A 21327-nucleotide genomic window follows, 5' to 3' on the forward strand; every position below is an offset into this window, starting at 1 on the left:
TCCTTTACTCAGTTTTTTTTATCACAAAGGTGCCTATTGTCGTCACCATGTCTGATATTCTGGGGTCGCTTTACTTGTTATATTTATTGCTTTCACTATCTCCGCTGACGTCTGTTTGATGGTGTGACAGTGATCGAAAACACCCGTGAGTGGTGGAAGAGAATTTTTCTACGAAGTATAAAGCATGGCGCACATTTTCGAAGATTTTTCTGGTTACCCTGATGGGAATTACGGATTTAACTTGAAAAATAAAGACCAACATTAAATTGATTATTGAATAAAAGCCGTGCAATACATCAGCGTTTGTTTCTTGATGTCTGCAGAAATTTTTACTTGTCCCCTGAGAAAATGGGGTTCTAGATATTCCCTAGTTCTATGAGGCTGATGTTTAGCTATTGGTGTTGCGATGTATAGATTAGTGAACATGGGAAACTGTGAGAACATGCTGTAGGTTGTGGCGAACTGCAGTACTGAACGAAACATGAATATGATCTCAGAATTACAGGAGATTCGAAACGTAAATGACGTAAGAGAGATCTTGGCAATAGGGTTCTGCTTTGAGTAAACACTATTTTCTGGTTTTTACCCACGCATGTTTCAGTGAAGCTTCATCGTCGTCATTGGGTTCATTCTGTTTTATCGAAACAGGTAAAAAAAAATGAACGATGGTATACACAGTTTTGGCATTAATGGTGTTTATATTCATAATATTATTAACAAAATTTATGCCTTAATATCAAGGCCTAGTAGAAATCCTTGGATAACACAGGAGAGATTCAATTTAATTGAAGAAAATGGATAATTTAAAAATACCACAAATGAAACAGGTGAAACGGAATATATGTAGTAGTAGTAGCAGTAGGCCTCTAAGGGACTCGTAGCTCCCATGCCGATCTCACATGATTCGTCCAGATACTCCTGTCTTGTGCTGCCTCTTGCCAGTTATTTATTTCCAATAATTCGCATATGCAATCAGTTTCATTGCACCAAGTACTCCTGGGTTTCCCCCTTGGTCTTTTGCCATAAGGCTTCTCCCTGAACATTCTTAACACAATTTGGTCTTCTTTCATTCTCATCAGATGTCCAGCCCTTTGCAGTCTTCTAGCATTTATTATGTTTACTATAATTGGTTGTTGTGATAGCTCGTGGATTTCTATGTTGTGTCTTCTCTTCCAGCATTGTGATTCATTGTCATAATACGGACCAAAGATTTTTCTATAAACCTTATTTTCAAACACTTGTAATATATATATATATATATATATATATATATATATATATATTGATGATGTGACAGTGATCGAGTCGAGAATACGCATGAGTGGTCGAAGAGAATTTTTCTACGGAGTATAAAGCATGGCGCACATTTTCGAAGCTTTTTCTGTGTACCCTGATGGGAATTCCGCATTTAACTTGGAAAATAACCAACGATAGTAAACATAAAAATATATAGCCCTAAAAAAGAGATTGAAAGGAAGAGCAAAATGGTTTAGCACGAATAGCAAGAGGACAAATGTAAGGATTTAGAAACATATTTCAATAGTGAAAATATAGATAACGTCTATAGGAGTATTAAAGAGGCCTTTGGGGGAAAGAGAAGCATCTGTATGAATATCAAGAGCTCACACGGGAAACCAGCCCTAAGCAAAGAAGGAGAAGCTAAAAGGTGGAAGAAATATGTAGAGGGTCTATACGAGGGGAGATCAACTTGCAGGCAACACTAAAGAAATGGAAGACGACGTAGATGAAGATGAGATGGGAGATACGATACTGCGAGAAGAATTTGACAGAACTTTGAAAGACCTAAGCCGGAAGATGGCCCCGGACGTAGGCGACATTCCATCAGAACTACTAACAGCATTGGGAGAGCCAGCCGTGACAAAACTCTTCCATCAGGTGTGCAAGATGTACGAGACAGGCAAATTACCCTCGAACTTCAAGAAGAATGTAGCAATTCCAATTTCAAAGAAAGAGGGTGCTGACTGATGTGAATATTACCGAACTAACAGTTCAATAAGTCAACGTTGCAAAATACTAACACGAATTCTTTGCAGAGTAATGGTCAAACTGATAGAGTCAGACCCGGGAAAGATCAGTTTGAATTCCGTAGAAATGTAGAAACATGCGAGGCAATATCGGCCCTATGACTTATCTTAGAAGATAGGTTAAGGAAACTGAAATGAACACGAGAGAGACGAGTACTGAGATGAATACGTGTTGTTTTCGCAAGGAACAAACTTTTTATCGCCTTTAGTTTCCTAAGTTTGTATAGAATTAGAAGATGTTCGTATTAGAAATAAAACTGTTAGAAAATGGGGTTTTTATTGAAAATTGATTTCTTATGTTTGATTTAGTATGAAAAATGAAGAAGAATTTTGGAAAACAAAGTCCTGTATCACTAATGACGAAGCGCCTGCCATGAACTCACACGTTCTAAATTATGCTGACGGCACTTCGCTCTTGTTCTATGGCAAAGACAACCAGGTTGTGGAATTTTGGGCACCTAGGGAGTGGAATTAGTACATATTTCCATGATCAGGGACTAGAGGTCAATGTAAGTAAATCACAGATACTAATATTTACAACTACCAGCTCAGATCATTCATGTGTAAGCTGTGAATGTGATGTAATGGCAGATGAAGCAAACAGTTGAGCATTACCTGGTGTCCATGTGGTCTTCAACGTCTGATGGGTAAGCCATATTAACATTTTGTGTAATGAGGTAAGTAACAACTATCTGTCTAAAAAAGCCTTACATTCCTCCCCTCTCCCCCAACCCCCCCGCTAACCTCCCATGTCTGGGAAACTGTTACCGTTGGATATATTTCGTAAACCACATCAAATACTTCAAATACTGACGAACCGGATCCACAGACCGAACGTGAGGAGAGGGGCTAGTGTAATTGTTTAATACAAACCATACAAAAATGCACGGAAGTATGTTTTTTAACACAAACCTACGTTTTTTTAAATGGGACCCCGTTAGTTTTGTTAGCACATCTGAACAAATAAACAAATACGTAATCAGTGCCGTTTGTTGCATTGTAAAATGTACATTACATCCGGAGATATTGTAACCTTAAGTTGACGCTTGAGTACCACTCCTCCGCTGTTCGATCGTGTGTATCGGAGAGCACTGCAACATACATCGCGTTTCTACAGAATGATCTGCCAACGTTGCTCGAAAATGTCCCACTGGAAACGCGTCGACGTATGTGGTATCAGCATGATGGTGCACCTGCACATTCCGCAATTAACACTAGGCTGACCCTTGACAGGATGTTCGACGGGCGTTTCATAGGACGTGGAGGACGCATAAATTGGCCAGCCCGTTCTCCTGATCTTACATCTCAGGACTTCTTTCTGTGGGGTACGTTAAAGGGGAATGTGTACCGTGATGTGCCTACAACCCAAGAGGATATGAAACAACGTATTGTGGCAGCCTGCGGCTACATTACACCAGATGTACTGCGGCGTGTACGACATTCATTACGCCAGAGATTTCAATTGTGTGCAGCAAATGATGGCCACCACATTGAACATCTATTGGCCTGACATGTCGGGACACACTCTATTCCACTCCGTAATTGAAAACGTGTACCTCGCCCCTCATGGTAATGTACATGTGCGTCAGTGAAAAAGACAAATAAAAAGGTGTTAGCATGTGGACGTAATGTGCTGTTCCAGTCTCTTCTGTACCTAAGGTCCCTTTGGATCCCTACGTAATTCGGTGCTCTCCGATACACACGATCGAACAGCGGAGGAGTGGTACTCAAGCGTCAACTTTAGGTTACAATATCTCCGGATGTAATTAACATTTTACAATGCAACAAATGGCAATGATTACGTATTTGTTTATATGTTCAGATGTGCTAACAAAACTAACGGGGTTCCATTTTAAAAAACCTAGGTTTGTGTTAAAAAAACATACTTCCGTGCATTTTTGTATGGTTTGTATTAACCAGTTACACTAGCCCCTCTCCTCACGTTCGGTCTGTGGAATCGGTTCGTCAGTATTTGATGTGGTTTACGAAATATATCCAGCGGTAACGTTAGGTGACTCACCCTGTATTGTAGAACAATCTTCTCCAACACTAGCTGTGCGCTGCAGATCAGCGCCGTAAGAGAGTACTGCTGCTACAGAAAGGCTGTTTAGGATTATAAATGGATCAACCTCTAGGGAATCTGTCCGTGAAGATTTCATACATAGCAGATGCTTCACACTCTAATCTCAGTGGCTGTATAAGTTAATTACATATTTCGTCTGCCAAAGAGAAGTCAATGTAGTTATATATACGGTCGTAATACCACTACTTCAGACAAAGAACACAATTAAAAAGGAAAGACCGATACCCATACTTTAATGAGATTATATAGTACACATCAAATAGTGACAGTCCCTAAAATCTTGTAACCGTATACTACTCAGATCGAAGCCAGTTTTTTTAAATAAAAAACTACTATTTATTCAATGAATTTTAAAGCAGTAAACAGTAAGAGCCGTTTGATGTATTGCAACGTGAAGTATATAAAGCTAGACATATAATATTTCAAATACTTACGTAAAAAAAAGATTTTACAAAATTGGGATTTATGGTTTTGATAACCTAATGATACCTGTAATTCTAATGCGTATAAAAACAGTAATGCATTTTGTTAAGTATTGTAATTACTCCTTGCAACGTTTGTAGAATTTATCATATCAACGACTCCATGGAAAATAGTATAGAGGTATGATGCGTTTGTTGAAACTGAAGAAGTAAACACTTTATTAGAATAAAAAACTTTTGGATGAAGTTTCGTTGGCGATCAACTTTTAAAAAAAAGTTGTTGCTCGATGTGTACCAGTGTCATGGAAACAAAATGTGATTCATAGCAACACCAGCTCTGTATCAGGTTGAAGAATATTCTTGCCCTCTTACACTGCTTCTTTAACTGCAATGTCAAATCTTGAAGGATCAGTGCAATTGTGTTCCATCCAGTCTTACAGCTGCGTATTTCTTAGTCAATAAAGGAAATAATACTACATACGAGTCGTCGATCATGCTTGCGTACTTTATTCCAATTTCTGTGTAAATCAGAACTTTAACTTACGGAATTACAATTACATAACATGATTTGGCGTACAGGTACCATCGTCTAATGCAAATAAAATAAAAACGCCAATAATGGGAAGGGAAAAAATGTATCCATAACGGTAACATGTAAATGAAGCGACACATACCAAACTGAGTACTATCGTGGTTTTAGTGTGACATGGTAACATGTAAATGAAGCGGCACATGCCCAACTGAGTACTGTCGTGGTTTTAGTGTGACTTGGTAACATGTAAATGAAGCGACACATGCCAAACTGAGTACTGTCGTGGTTTTAGTGTGACATGGTAACATGTAAATGAAGCGACACATGCCAAACTGAGTACTGTCGTGGTTTTAGTGTGACATGGTAACAAGTAAATGAAGCGACACATGCCAAACTGAGTACTGTCGTGGTTTTAGTGCGACATGGTAACATGTAAATGAAGCGACACATGCCAAACTGAGTACTATCGTGGTTTTAGTGTGACATGATAACATGTAAATGAAGCGGCACATGCCAAACTGAGTACTTTGTGGTTTTAGTGTGACATGGTAACATGTAAATGAAGCGACACGTGCCCAACTGAGTACTGTCGTGGTTTTAGTGTGACATGGTAACATGTAAATGAAGTGGCACATGCCAAACTGAGTACTGTCATGGTTTAGTGTGACATGGTAACATGTAAATGAAGCGGCACATGCCAAGCTGAGTACTGTCGTGGTTTTAGTGTGACATGGTAACATGTAAATGAAGCGGCACATGCCAAAGTGAGTACTGTCGTGGTTTTAGTGTGACATGGTAACAAGTAAATGAAGCGACACATGCCAAACTGAGTACTGTCGTGGTTTTAGTGTGACATGGTAACATGTAAATGAAGCGGCACATGCCAAACTGAGTACTATCATGGTTTTAGTGTGACATGGTAACATGTAAATGAAGCGGCACATGCCAAACTGAGTACTGTCATGGTTTTAATGTGACATGGTAACATGTAAATGAAGCGGCACATGCCAAACTGAGTACTGTCGTGGTTTTAGTGTGACTTGGTAACATGTAAATGAAGCGACACATGCCAAACTGAGTACTGTCGTGGTTTTAGTGTGACATGATAACATGTAAATTAAGCGACACATACCAAACTGAGTATTGTCATCGCTTTAGTGTGACACGTTCCATGAAAACCGTGGTGTTGGTGGTTTTATCCCTCCTGCTCATTCTGTCATTTTATTTAAAGTATATGATTGCTCTATTGGGAAATATGCTACGTGACTGGCACGAAATATGTTAAATATACGAGGAAGAAGGGAACAGCGATAAAGAATGTGCTGTTCTTGAGCCCGTTCCACTTTCGCTTTCTTCCTAGCTCCCTTCACTCAGCCGAGCTCAAGGGGCAGACACGCTCCCTTCAAGGCAGCGGGTGGGCGACAAAAAGCCGCCAGATTGACAGAACTCCTCCGCAGGAGGAACTCCTCAAAACTTCTGTGACGAAGTCGGTCAGGGGCGTGAGAGGAATGCAAGTTGGTTGGCGAAAGACATTTATAGCAGTTGTGAGGCCACAAAAGTGGAGTGAATCAAGAAAAAGATTATTGCGGAAGGTAGGCACCTTATCCCACAGGCTAAAACAGTCATGTCAGTGACATGTATCTTCTTCTGTTTCATAGATTACTCAGTGTTTGTGTATTGCTGCTACATTAAAATCTGTAGAGGGGCTAACAGTAACTGTTACACGATTCGATACACACAAAAACTTTCTGGGGACGACGTACAATCGTTCAAACATGTTACAGTACACTTATTTCAACTAAATTGCAAAATATTCATCGAAGACCGACAGAGACCGTAAAGTACATGAACATCTCCCCTCCGGAGATTAGCAAACAGTGCCATTGTCTACCCCCCTTTGCTCTAGAATTTCGAGCAGGTTTAGTGAACTACTAACAGTTGTTGCACTCACACTTCTTCAGCTTTTCCTACTCACTGAAAAAAAAGTCGAACCTTGAACAAGGAGTAAAATTTAGCGTCCTGTTTGTGTCGAGGTCAAGCTATCACAGTTCGTAGTTATGCGGACGGTGTCAAGCGTAGCTTTGATAATCGGATCATCGTCAAACTTACCTTATGCGATCGATGAAATCAGCGAAAATTTAAAACAGTGGAGTCGACGGGGAAGGAAACCTGGCTCTCCAGATTAAGGCATAAGTACTCTCTTAGAAACGATCTGTTGACATGTAGTGAGTACAAATACATAAATTATCGTTCTTGTGAAATGCAACTAGGTCTTTATTCGCAGGTAGTGCTGAATGATATCTACAGTGGATCGCAAAGCGGGTCCATATTTTTAGACTTCCAGAAGGCTTTTGACACGGTCCCTCACAAGAGACTTGTAAGTAGGCTGTTTAGATTTTTATATTGGTAATGCCACGTAGCGCTCTGTATGAAAATCACAGGCTGTGCTGTGTGCAGTATGTGGCTAGTTTGCATTGTTGTCTGCCATTGTAGTGTTGGGCAGCGGCAGCTGGATGTGAACAGCGCGTAGCGTTGCACAGTTAGAGGTGAGCCGCCAGCAGTGGTGGATGTGAGGAGAGAGATGGCGGAGTTTTGAAATTACATATGACTTTTGATGATATTAAGGTAAATACAGTGTTTGTTCTCTATTAAAATCTTTCATTTGCTAACTATCCCTATCAGTAGTTAGTGTCTTCTGTAGTTTGAATCTTTTATTTAGCTGGCAATAGTGGCGCTCGCTGTATTGCAGTAGTTCGAGTAATGAAGATTTTTGTGAGGTAAGTTATTTGTGAAAGGTATAGTTTAATGTTAGTCAGGGCCATTCTTTTGTAGGGATTTTTGAAAGTCAGATTGCGTTGCGCTAAATAATATTGTGTGTCAGGTTAAGCACAGTCTTGAATAATTTTTCAAAGGGGACGTTTCATATGTCGACCCTTAGCCGAGGATACCTCACTGGAATCTTCTGATTTTTTCTTGCAGTTTGTGTAATTAGTGTAGCTTTTGTTTATTGCTAGCGCGTAATTATAGAGAAAATCTCCTTTGTAGTTGCAGTCTTTCATTTTTGTACAGTAAAACAGTTGTGGCATGCATGTAGATTTGCACCAAGTATTTAGCAGCTGCAATTAACTAGATATTATTTTCAGTGCTATGTTAATGTGTTCTCTTATTTTTTGCTCTTCAAATTGTGCTTTTCTGTGTTATCGTGTGAAATATTGTGACAATAATGGCGTGTGAAAAACGTAACACTAGGCTCCAAAGTAAACTGAGAAATAATAGTGACGACGAGCGTAGCTTATCAGCACCACTGTGTAGTGAATTAACAGACATTCCAAGTAGTAATTTGGTAATTGTGCATAGGGAAATGGAGCGGGCGGCAAATAATGGTGTGGACAGTGAAACAGGTAGTGAACAGGGAAGCATTATCGATCGATCGGTCGGCAACAGCTCGCCTCAGGAATTCGAAATGACAGAACACAATATTGCAAATACTGTAGATTCAGGTTTTGCGTCCTCACCGTTTTCTCAAATAAGTCAAGACACATTTTCAGCTTGTCAAAATGTGAATGTTGCCGGTGCAAATGCACTGCCGAAAAGCGTAGAGGAACAGATTCCAGACACTAATGCATTGTTATTACAACTAATGCAACAAATGGAACAAAATCAGAGACAAACACAGCAAAAGCTTCAAAAGTTAGACACAATGGAACAACACCAGAGACAAACACAGCAACAGTTAGACACAATGGAACAAAATCAGAGACAAACACAGCAAAAGCTTCAAAAGTTAGACACCACACTTGAACAAACACGTGAAGATTTAACTACTGAGTTACATAACATTGAATCGAAATGTCAAAAAGTCTGTAATGACGTAAAAACACAAATTTGTGAGCATTTCCAACCTATTTTTTCGCGTCATGAAAATGCATTACAGAATCACGAAGCAGCCATAAAAGAACTGCAAACTATTGTTCATGAAAATCATGAGACCTTGCAAGCTAAAGGTTGCATCTACCGATTCGGTTACGCAACTTGCAAAAACTCAGGAAAACTTAAAGGACACAGTAGATTCGATTTCAACACAAATGGACACTCTGAAACTTGGTTCACAAAAACACACTGAGGAAATGTGTTCACTATCAGAGAAAGTAGCCGAACTTTCGGATCAGGTCACTAACTTATCTACAAAGGTAGACGATGATCTGAATGACACAAGAACTGTAGCCTTCACTGACACAGAAGAGTATGAACAAATTAAGAAATTTAAACATAATCAAAATCAAATTAATATGCAACGCAAAAGAGAAATCCGGGAAGTACAAGATCAGTTGACGCAGGTGATACAAGAATTACATATTTCAGAGGACACGCGCGCTCCAACACGGGAAGAGGAACTTAGAAATACGGAAAAGCCACAAAATAATAACACAGGGCATTTCGGTAATTATGAAAGGAATTGGCAAGGTGGACCGAATTTTGAGATGGAACCGCCGACACGACGTAACAATGACCGATATGCTACTCGCCGACACGATGACTTTGACTATAAGCTGTTCATTACTACACGTAAATTCAAACATTTAAGAATTCTGCCAACGACATTCATCCACAAGCGTGGCTCCATCAATTCTCTCATTGTTTTCCTCCCAACTGGTCATTAGAACACAGATTAGAATTTATGTGTGGCTACTTGGAGAATGAACCAGCAGTAAGAATGCGATCGGTCATTCACGATTGTCATAGTGAAGGAGAATTTTACCATGTGTTCCTCTCAGCATATTGGTCACAAGCTACACAAGACCGAGTAAAACACAGCATCATGATGATGAAACACTTTGAACAATCTGAATTTTCCAGTCTTGTCAAATATTTTGAAGACATGTTGCACAAGAATCAGTACCTGTCAAACCCATACAGCCCCTCAGAACTCATCCGCATTTGTTTAATCAAATTACCTGAACATTTACGGCATATTATTTTGGCAGGACGTTGCAAAGACGACATTGAAGCTTTTCAGGGACTCTTACAAGAATTAGAAATTGACACAGACAGTCGTGGGATGCGAAAACAGGAAAACAATCACTACAGGTCACATCCGTCACAATTCCGTGACGACAGAAACAATAAATGGCCACGACAAACCTATTCTTACAACGTAAATCGTGACCAAAACAGACACCACCCATATGACAACCACTGGCAGAGTAACAGTTACAGGGAAAGATCACCTTTCCGCGGTAATGACTATCACAGAGACAATGAGAGAAACAGACAATATGGGAACCAAAATAATTATTATCAAGGGAGACAGAATAACTTTAGACGCAACGGTCCAGCGCGCAGTTACGATTCAGGGAGAAATTCTCCACCACGTGACCGACAAGAAAGAAACTATCGAATCTACCGACATGACGACAGACGATATGATCGTAACGACAGACCTGAATTGCATCAGAACTGGCGAGATTTAAACAGAGTAGAGCACTCTCGTTACAATGAATTTGTAGAAGTTAGGTCTCCAAATCCCAATAACGACGCGCGCCAACAAAGAGACAATAGGCAATGACTCACTCCGCTGGCAGCCACAAAACGTACTTACGAAACTGACGACGCAGCTGCCGTAGCTAGTAATTACGTAAGAATGGAAGACATTAGAGACATCTTACTCCAGGAACACGACGTAAAACATAACAACATTGCATATCCTGTGATTCACATTACAGTAAATGACGTAAAATTTACGGCAGTACTTGACTCTGGCAGTCCCATTTCAGTAATTAGTGAAACAGCTTTTAGCAAATGCAACAAATCGAACGATTGTCCCATACTTCCGTTATGTAAGATTAAATTACAAGGTGCAATCTTTGGAAAAAGTGTAGATGTACGCCAACAAACCAATTTAGAATTCTTTTGCCAAAGCCACAGCTTTTCTATGAACTTTCTTATTGTTCCATTATTGTCGACGGAAATTATACTGGGAGTAGACTTTTTGAATGAATACAAAGGAATTTTAAGCTCTCACGATGCTGAAATAAGTTTAGAGAAAGAAGGTAAGTCAATAGCTTTGAAATTTGAAGACTGGCTCTCAAACTATGATGAGGAAATTAATTGGCTTTACGTTCCGTTAGACAACAGTTCGGAATTTTCTACGGAACTAGACACTAATAATCACTCTGCAAGTACTGACAGGGATGGTATCGACGGCATATTTGAAACTAATGAGTTAACTCAGAATAAAATTCAAACAATTGAGAATTGTAATGACACTGATAGGCAGGACCTTTTTGAGATTTTACAAGCACATTCCACAGTTTTTACTCACAAAACAGGAACAATCAAGGGATTTCAATACCAATTTCGTGTTCGTGAGCATACTAAATTTTGTGTTAGACCATACGTAATTCCGACGCATTATAGGGACCGTGTTAGAACAGAAATACAGTCTATGCTTAATGAGGGCATTATTGAGCCTGCAGTAAGCTCATACAACAACCCATGACATGTTGTTGAGAAGAAAAATGGATCGATCAGGCTTGTCTTAGATTCGAGACAAATCAATACTATCATTATTCCTGAAACAGACAGGCCGCAGACGATGGAAGAACTTCTTCAAAATTTTAATGGTGTAAAAGTGTTGTCTTCCATTGATCTCAGATCCAGCTTTTATCAGATCGAACTTCATCCAGAATGTAGAAAATACACAGCTTTCCTTTGTTTCGGCGTTTGTTATCAGTTTCGGAAACTTCCTTTTGGTTTGAACATTTCTTCGGCAGCATTCATTCGTGGGTTAAATTCCATATTACCTGAGTTCTTAAAACGTCACATCACCTTATATGTGGATGATATTCTGATAGCAGAAGCTTCATGGGAACAGCATAATCGCATCCTCAACAGTTTGTTACGTATTTTTGCAGAATCTGGAATTACAGTTAACTTGGAAAAGTCTGAATTCGGTAGGTCAAAGGTGAAGTTTTTGGGACATATTATTTCTTCTGAAGGCATTCAGCCGGATCCTGAGAAGTTAGAAGCAATCAGAGCCATTCCAGTTCGATCCACAAAAAGACAAGTCCGCAGTTTTCTAGGTCTCGTAAATTTTTACCGTCGTTTTCTGAATATGCAAATTCTTGTTACACCAAAACTTTGTTCTCTCACTGGAAAAAATACTATTTGGAACTGGGACGAACAAGCACAGTTGGAATTCAATTCTTTGAAAGAAGCATTACTTCACGCACCAATCCAGATCTGTCACAAGATTTCTGCCTTAGCACGGATTCTTCCAATGTCGGTCTTGGTGCCCATTTATTTCAAGAAGCCATAGAACATGACATTACTGTTCAGAAAACCATTGCTTTTGCTAGCCGAGTGCTAACAAAATCTGAAAAATATTATTCCGTTACTGAATTAGAAGCTTTAGCTATCGTTTGGGCATTTAACAAATTCCGTTTCTTTCTTTCTGGCAAGCACGTAAAAGTATACAGTGATCATCGTGCATTACAATTTCTTATGTCTTCAAAATTAAATCATGACAGGTTAAAACGTTGGGCATTGTTTCTGCAAGAATTCCGCTTCACAATAGTTTACATTCCCGGCAAGGAGAACATTGTTGCGGACGCGCTGTCATGCGCACCGGCTGGGCTTGAGAAAAGTAACACAGAAGGCAACCTTGAGAAAAATTTCAGTATTCTTTACATTCAGAAAGTCGCCTTTGAAAACTTCATCACCACATCTTTAAAGGACATTGCTCATGAACAAGATAAAGATCCGATTTGGAAAGACATCAAAAGTAAATGGCATGAAAAGACACACACTCAGATTCGGCATTATTACCTGGTTAGAAACAACATACTCTTCAAACGCTGCACTGTTGATGACAAGCTATGGGTACTTTGCATTCCAGACGATTTTGTTAATAAGCTCATTTGGTACATTCATCTCAGCTACGCACATTTTGGTCCACGAAAATGTTATCATATTCTTCGAACGACTTGCTATTTTAACAATATGGAAAAGCGAATTCGAAGAGTCTTGTCTATTTGTAAACTTTGTCAAAAGGCGAAACCATCTACTATCTCACATCGTGCTCCGTTGTTTCCCATTATTCCTTCTAAATTAAAAGAATTTGCTGCTGTTGATCTCTTGGGTCCCCTTGTCAGAACATCGAATGGATTTTCGTAAGTTCTAGTCGCTGTTGAACTTACTTCAAAATTTGTTTCTTTCACTCTGTTACGTAAAGCCACTGGACGGTCTGTATCCAACGCCTTTGTTAAAAATTTCTTACGTGAAGTTGGACACGTTAGTAAAGTCATTTCAGATAACGGACCGCAATTCAGATCTGCTGTTTGGTCCCGCACGCTTCGGAATCATAAAATCAAACCTGTTTTTATTTCATTGTATTCACCACATTGTAACCCCTCCGAACGGATTATGAAAGAAATCAATAAGCTTTGCAGACTTTATTGTCACAGAAAGCATCAGCATTGGGACAGATATTTACACTTATTTCAAAACGTGCTGAATGAAATGCCTCATGACTCCACTGCTTTACCACCTACTCTTGTACTGAAGAATGAAGAACCACCGAACAGAATCAGAGAGCTTGTACCTTTCCCGAATACACGTAAACTTCGACACAAAGACATAATTGATTTGGCTCTTAAAAATATAAAATCTGCAGCAGACAAAAGGAGAAAACTACACAGTAAAGCAAATGCAAAGAAATTATATATTGGTCAGAAAGTTCTCATTAAAACTCATTCATTGTCACATAAGAAGAAACACTTGAGTCACAAATTCTTTCTAGTTTACAATGGACCTTACAGAATCCGACGTATACCACATGATAATTGCGTTGAAGTTGAAACTCTGCGTACTGGGAAGAGTAAAGGTTTACACCACATTTCACATGTAAAACCGTTTATTGAAAGATAATCTGCTTTTTAACTTTGTCTTTGCCATAAAACGTTTCACTTCACGTTACTAGTATGCTTTAGAAACTGTTACCATGCAACAATGTTTGAAGTTAAATATCCAGTCAAGAACCAAGATAACTTATTTAAACAGAAATTACGAATGCATTGTTATTGCGAACAGACGACACAGTGTAATTGTGTGTGTACATTCTTGCTTGTTAGTTGCACGATTAGAACATTTACCAGTACTGCAAATGAGATTTTAATGCAACATTTTGGTTTACTGGAAAATACATTTGGGATTTAAAGTACTTTCTGTGAGATTAAAGATGACTTAGTATTTGGTTTCTTTGACAGCTACACGGTTATATTACGACACTACTAATGTGTGACACAATTTACATTGTTGCTTTTGCGGTGTATCTGTTTTATATCTGCACAGTTTTTCTGAATTCTTCTGGAAAGCAAAACATGTTTTATCAGTAACTTTTGTGGTATAGCTACAAGGAGACAGCCTTTTCCATAGCACAACAATACGTTACAGCACAGTACTTTCATCATCACAACAATAAGCGATATAACTAAGATATCTATACGCAAAGCATTTCACTTTTGTTTATCATGAGGTAAGTACATTGGCTTCTGCAGAACTTAGCTTTCGGAGGACAATAACTACGACACTTCCACAGAGATTATCTTACAGCAAGACGCACATTTAGCGCTACAGGACACGTATTTGAGTGATTAATTTTGTACTTAAAACATTTATTTTTAAAGATTTTTGAATTACAAAGAAAGTTTTCCGTGATACATTTCATTCCATTGCTGTAATCTGTAACACCTGAGGGTATAATTACATTAATCCTCAGGAGGGTACACGCCTACTTTGTGTACCATGTGTTTGGCAAGCACAAGGAACCCTAGCTAATATGGTATTTGCTTATACAACTTTACACATCGGTACCATATTTCTCTAAAACACAAATTACACAGCTATCTGATCATTTAACTGAGAGAGACAAACTTTTTTATTACGTCAGTGACACATGTTTACGTAATAACACAGCTGGATAACTTCACATTTACGAAATTGTATTTTGTCTGTACTTTGTGAACTGTTCATATTTTTTCGGAACCATTGTGATACTATGAGAGCTTTGAATGATATATTTGGTATGGGATCAGGATTTTTAAAGTACGTTTGAGGCAGATGACACTATTGAAATGAGCAGAGAATATTTTTTATGGTTTGAAATTATTGCAGAAAGCTACAACTTTTTTGAGAATTGACTGAGATGTTATGATATTTTTACGCCGACGATGTGTATTATGCTGTAAGATTTTGTTTCTACACATTTGGAACGCAAATTCTTGACCTGTGTAATATTTTTATATGAGACTGTCACTGTAGTGGAAACTGCTGTCATAAATATTTCCGTAAGAAAGTTAAGTGACCACCTGCACGTGCGTTCTCGGCACACAGCTGTGTCAGACACCTGGAGAACAAGCCGTTAGGGTGTGCCTTTCCGGAAGCACAGGTAGAAAAAAAAAAGGGAGGCCATTATCCTCGCTATTGACATTTCCTTGTTGAAAGCATACTGTGGAGCTCGTAATTTATGATATTTACTGAAATGCCTAATGAAATGACGAGAAATATTTTTATATCTGCACACCTGATTATGACAAGTGTCTTTCTACGAGAGTTGAGAGCTACTGACTTACGAAATGCCACATAGCTATTCAATGATGTTTTTATGCTTTGGTTTGCGTAATTGCTTATTTCATTTGATATCTGGTTTCCAGCTGTGTTGCAGCATTGCTTTGATAAAATAAAATGCATTTCCTAATGTGAACTCTTTCTGTCAACAGCTCTATTAAATAATTATTTTATGATCCACATTCTTTAAAAAAGGAGCACTTGGAAAGGAAAGAACAATAAGAAGGAACTAGTAACAGTAACACATAATTTTCTTTTCAAGTACAGGGTAATATTTTTTTTACAATAAGTTGTTGTGGTGTACCACTTTAATTACATAGACATTAAGATGTGAATAGACATTTCCCTTGTCTGCATTGTTGTTTTTACTGTAATATTTTTTCTGCTCGAGCTATGTCATGTTTAGGTATAAGTTACTGCTGTTTGCCAGGCATAGTGTTATTGAATTTGACTTTGTATTATTCTGTTAAGCCAGTTTTACTAATGCTTTAGTTTTCTTGTTTGCTGCACAGTGCCTTATATTAGTTGTAATATTGCAATTGCTTTGCCAATTTGAATTTTTTTTGTCATTGATGTTTGTGTTAATCGTTTTGCGCTGCTGCATTGCCTTGTCCCTTAGTTTAATATCTGAGCTCAGTAGATTTAAGTTAGCTTAAGAGGGGTAGACTATATAAGAAACTAACTATGATGACTTGGAAGAAATGTGTTGAGAAGCTATATGAAAATGGTTTGGGCAAAAAAAAGGATACTGTACAGTGGAGAAAATGTATTTTTGACAGAGGATGTGAACAGAATACAGAAAGCAGGCTTAGATAGGACTTTTGGGAATAATGATGAACGAAGGGAGATCTCCATGCAAAATACTGCAGTAAAACGAACCCTGTCCTTTCCTTTTGTGTTATCCCACTATGTGTTTGTGTACCCTTGTGTATTTGTTTTCTTCCTGTCTCTGTGTAGTTTCATAGAATTTTTCTTCTTCTAATACTAAGCTACATTCACTATGATTAGGAATACTGTTATCCTCGAATATAATTGGCATTAATAATATGTTATTTACCTTGTAAATATGCTTAGACATTATTTATCTATTCTGTTTTGTTTCTTGTGTAAAGTTGATGTTTCAAAAGTTATTCTCATCTTTTATGTATGTACTCATGTCGTAATTCCTGTAACACTGATGTATATGTTATTTCTATTCTTTTGTAAAGCCTGTATTACTACAAATGTTATCTGTATTGTTATGTTTTTAATGATGTATTTTGTACCTTTGTTATTGTATTCTTATGTTATAAAATTGTAATTGACACCAGTTCATCATATTAGTTACTCGTAAGTTCCATTTCACTGCACACGTTTCTGTTGGTCATAGTATATGGACAATATGTGAGAAGCAGGGACTGTTTGTGTTTGCACGTGTGTTAATAATTCAGCAAGGGACTGGATAACAGCATTGCTGGTTCTAAGGACAATTCCGAAAATTTTGTGAGTGCACAAGTGGTGGTTATGGACTTGCTCTATTATCCGCAAGACTCTTCAATGGTGATTGTGCACCTGCACAGTTGCAGCAGATGGCTGCTGGCCATCTCTACCATGACTACAGTGGGTCTACACCTTTGATGACCCACCAATACCATTATTTCTACAAGGACTACAGTGGGTCTACACCTTTGCTGACTCACCAGTACCACAATTTCTACAAGGATTACAGTGGGTCTGCACCTCTGGTGGCCCACCAATACTCTCTACCAGGACTGCAGTGGGTCTGCTCTGTGATGACCTATCTACCAATATTCGTCGGAACTTCGAATGACTCTGCTGTGGGTTTGCTCCATTGTGGCCCATTACCTGTCAGCATGTCAAGAGTCAGCACTGTCTTTCCGTTGGAAGGACACCACTACTTCTTCAAGACTGCATGGAAATCCACTACTTCTGTGTGCAATTTTTTTTTACTAATGAGACTTTGTGAAAAAAAACTGTAATTACTATTACGATGAATGATCAGGACTGTCTTTATGGACTGTGAGAAAATTTTAGCTTTTGACCAACATTGCATCAACAAGTGTGTGCATTGGATATCTTTGTTAGTGTAATTATAAAAAATTTTATCAAATCATTATTGGCCACTGGCCAAAAAAATTTGTAAAATTTTTTGTGGGGAGCATGGGGGCTATGTAAGTAGGCTGTTTAGATTTTTATATTGGTAATGCCACGTAGCGCTCTGTATGAAAATCACTGGCTGTGCTGTGTGCAGTATGTGGCTAGTTTGCATTATTGTCTGCCATTGTAGTGTTGAGCAGCGGCAGCTGGATGTCAACAGCGCGTAGCATTGCACAGTTAGAGGTGAGCCGCCAGCAGTGGTGGATGTGAGGAGAGAGATGGCGGAGTTTTGAAATTACATATGACTTTTGATGATATTAAGGTAAATACAGTGTTTGTTCTCTATTAAAATCTTTCATTTGCTAACTATCCCTATCTGTAGTTAGTGCATTCTGTAGTTTGAATCTTTTATTTAGCTGGCAATAGTGGCGCTCGCTGTATTGCAGTAGTTCGAGTAATGAAGATTTTTGTGAGGTAAGTTATTTGTGAAAGGTATAGTTTAATGTTAGTCAGGGCCATTCTTTTGTAGGGATTTTTGAAAGTCAGATTGCGTTGCGCTAAATAATATTGTGTGTCAGGTTAAGCACAGTCTTGTATAATTTTTCAAACGGGACGTTTCAGACTTCTAACCAAATTTCGTATCTATGGAGTATCGCTCAAGTTGAGCGACTAGATTCGTGATTGCGTGTCAGAAAGGTCACAGTACGTAGTAACTGACGAAAAATCATCGAGTAAAACAAAGATGATGTGTGGCATTCCCTAAGGAAGTGTTAGAGGCTTTCTGCTGTTCCTAATCCATATAAACAGTTTAGAAGACAATCTGGGCAGCTATCTTAGATTGCTTGGGGTTGATACTGTCATTTACTGTCTAGTAAAGCCATCAGACGATCAAAGCCAATTGTAAAATGACGTAAACACGAAATCTCTACGGTGCGAGAAGTGCCAATTATCTTTGAACAACGAAAAGTGTGAGGTTAGTCACATGAGTTCTAAAAGATACCCGTTAGTTAGTTTCATGTTCCATGTATCATGTTGCACCATAAATCATAATGATGTGGAACGAGTCATTTTACATTTACATCGCAAATTAATTTATGCATATGGTTATACGGAACATTTCTAAGGTCTTTTTTGTTTTTCTAAAAAAAAGAAAAAGTTACACAGATGTGAATTAGTAGTTCCTACCCACCACCTTTTACACATTATAATGATAGAAATTCTTCTTCGGAATACACGGAGCTGTTGAAGAGAAACTTTCGCAGTTTGTTTTCAGATTCAGCTTTGGTGTCTGTCAGACATTTTGTATCACTGGGTAAGTGGCAAAAAGTTTTCCTTCAGCATCGTACATCCATTTTCGTCCCATAGACAAATTTAATGTGAAATTATAAATGGAGTTTTTCCTTCTGGTATTATATTTATGTACATCACTGCTCCATTTGAACTGGAGTGAATCATTTACAACAGACTTTATGGCGGAATAAAATTACTGTAAAGAAACAGTCTCAATGCCTAACTTCTTAAACAGGTGTCTAAAAGGTCTCTCCCCAAGATTTGGAATGATTCTAAGTGTAAATGTGGCTGAACTATGTTGTTTTACGAGTCTCAGATAGCGCTTTTTCCAATTTAAATTCTCATCGATATGTTTCCACCCTATTTATTATTTCCTCACCATGTGCTAGACTTATAATTGGTGTAGTATCCCTAGCTGTGCAGAACTGAATGTGTTGGGTCTATCCAAAATTGTGGCTGGGACTATTCGCAGAAAACATTGCAGTGATACTTTTAAGAACTTTGTTTACCATTTCTTCTGTTTGTCTCTGTGCTTGGTCTGATCGCAATATTAGTGTAATCTATATAAAGAACTAATTCTGTTTGTTGTTTATTGGACGGAAGATCGTTTACATACATGAGGAACAATAGCGGACCTAAGACTGAGCCTTGGTAACAACGTTCTGCGTTCTTTTGGTTAGGTACGACATTGTGCATTGGTTGGCTATTAAATGAATTCCACAAGACGTCAAATTATCTTGGAGAATAATGTGAGTCGCACAAATGCCTTAGATAGGTCGCAGAAAATATCAACAGGCGCCATTTTATTATTTAATTTAAATTTCGCTTAACCATAAATCACACAAATCCAATGGCTGTCAGTTCAACTAAATATCTATGAATTACAATTACGAACAACTTAAATTGGAACTATGGCGTAGGTAAGGTTGTAGGGAAGGCAGACCAAACACTGCGTTCTATTGGCGAAACCCTTAGAAGATGCAACAGGTCTACTAAAGAAACTGCCTACTCTACGCTTGTGCGTTCTATGCTAGAGTATTGCTGTCCTTTATAGGAAACTTACCAGAAAGGATTGACGGAGGGGATCGAAAAAGCCCAAAGAAGGGCAGTTCGTTTTGTATTATCGCGGAACAGGAGAGGGAATGCAAGGGATATGATAAGCGAGTTGGGAAGGCAATCATTAAAAGAAAGGCGCCTTTCATTGCAGCGAGATCTTTTTCTTAAATTTCAATCACCAACTTTCTTCTCTGAATGCGAAAATATTTTATTGTTGCCAATATACACGGGGGAAATGATCACCATAGTAAAGTAAGAGAAATCAAAGCTCGTAAGGAAAGAATTAAGAGTTCATTTTTCGCACGCGCTGTTCGAGAGTGGAATAGTGGAGTAGTAGTCCGAAGGTGGTTCAAAGAACCGTTTGCCAGGCACCTAAGTCTTACTGCACGAACAGCAAAAATGTAGTAAGCCAAAATCTTTTTTGCGTTCATTACTTTGTGGGGATCGTCAACGAGAAAAAGTTTCGTAAAGGTTTGAAATTATGTGTAAAGTGTGCTGCAAGTCTCTAAATGCTGTCATTCTCAAATACTGTATGACTAAAGAATGGGTATTCGTGAGTTGTGGACTACACACTGCGTTTTCACACCCATGCTCCCTTTGATAGTTAGGGTTCTTACCACAGCAGCGATGTTTTCCCAACAGTAAATGACATGTATACTGGTGCTGAGACTAAATAGAAATCTTAAACATACATACATACATACACGTATACATACATACATTTTTATAATATGTATAAATTTGGGGATGAGAGCACTTAACGATTTCCAACAACCTTCACATATAATTTCCAAACTTTTTCTCATCGACATATCCTATAAAGCAATTAGAGGATGAAAAATTATAGTTTACTACTTTTTCGCTCTTCATGCCATAAAACTTCAGCATCAATCATGAGGTTTTAATTTATTATGAGGGTTGCTCAGAAAGTAATGCGACGCTTTTTTTTCTCAGTCGAAAACAACATTACTAATGCGAAATGTTACGTATGTATTATTTCAGGCCTCCTGAGTCAGCGTGCCCAGTTTACGCCACTTCCGACAGACAGCGTAGCTGTAGGGCAGTTTCATACGGCGTCTGTAGGTGATGTACGTTACAAGCAACGTGCTGTCACTGAATTTCTCACTGCAGAGAAAGGAACGTTGGGGAATGTTCACAAACGCTTGTGCAAAGTCT

This window comes from Schistocerca cancellata, chromosome 5 (genome assembly GCF_023864275.1).
Source record: "Schistocerca cancellata isolate TAMUIC-IGC-003103 chromosome 5, iqSchCanc2.1, whole genome shotgun sequence".
NCBI classification, from domain to species: domain Eukaryota; kingdom Metazoa; phylum Arthropoda; class Insecta; order Orthoptera; family Acrididae; genus Schistocerca; species Schistocerca cancellata.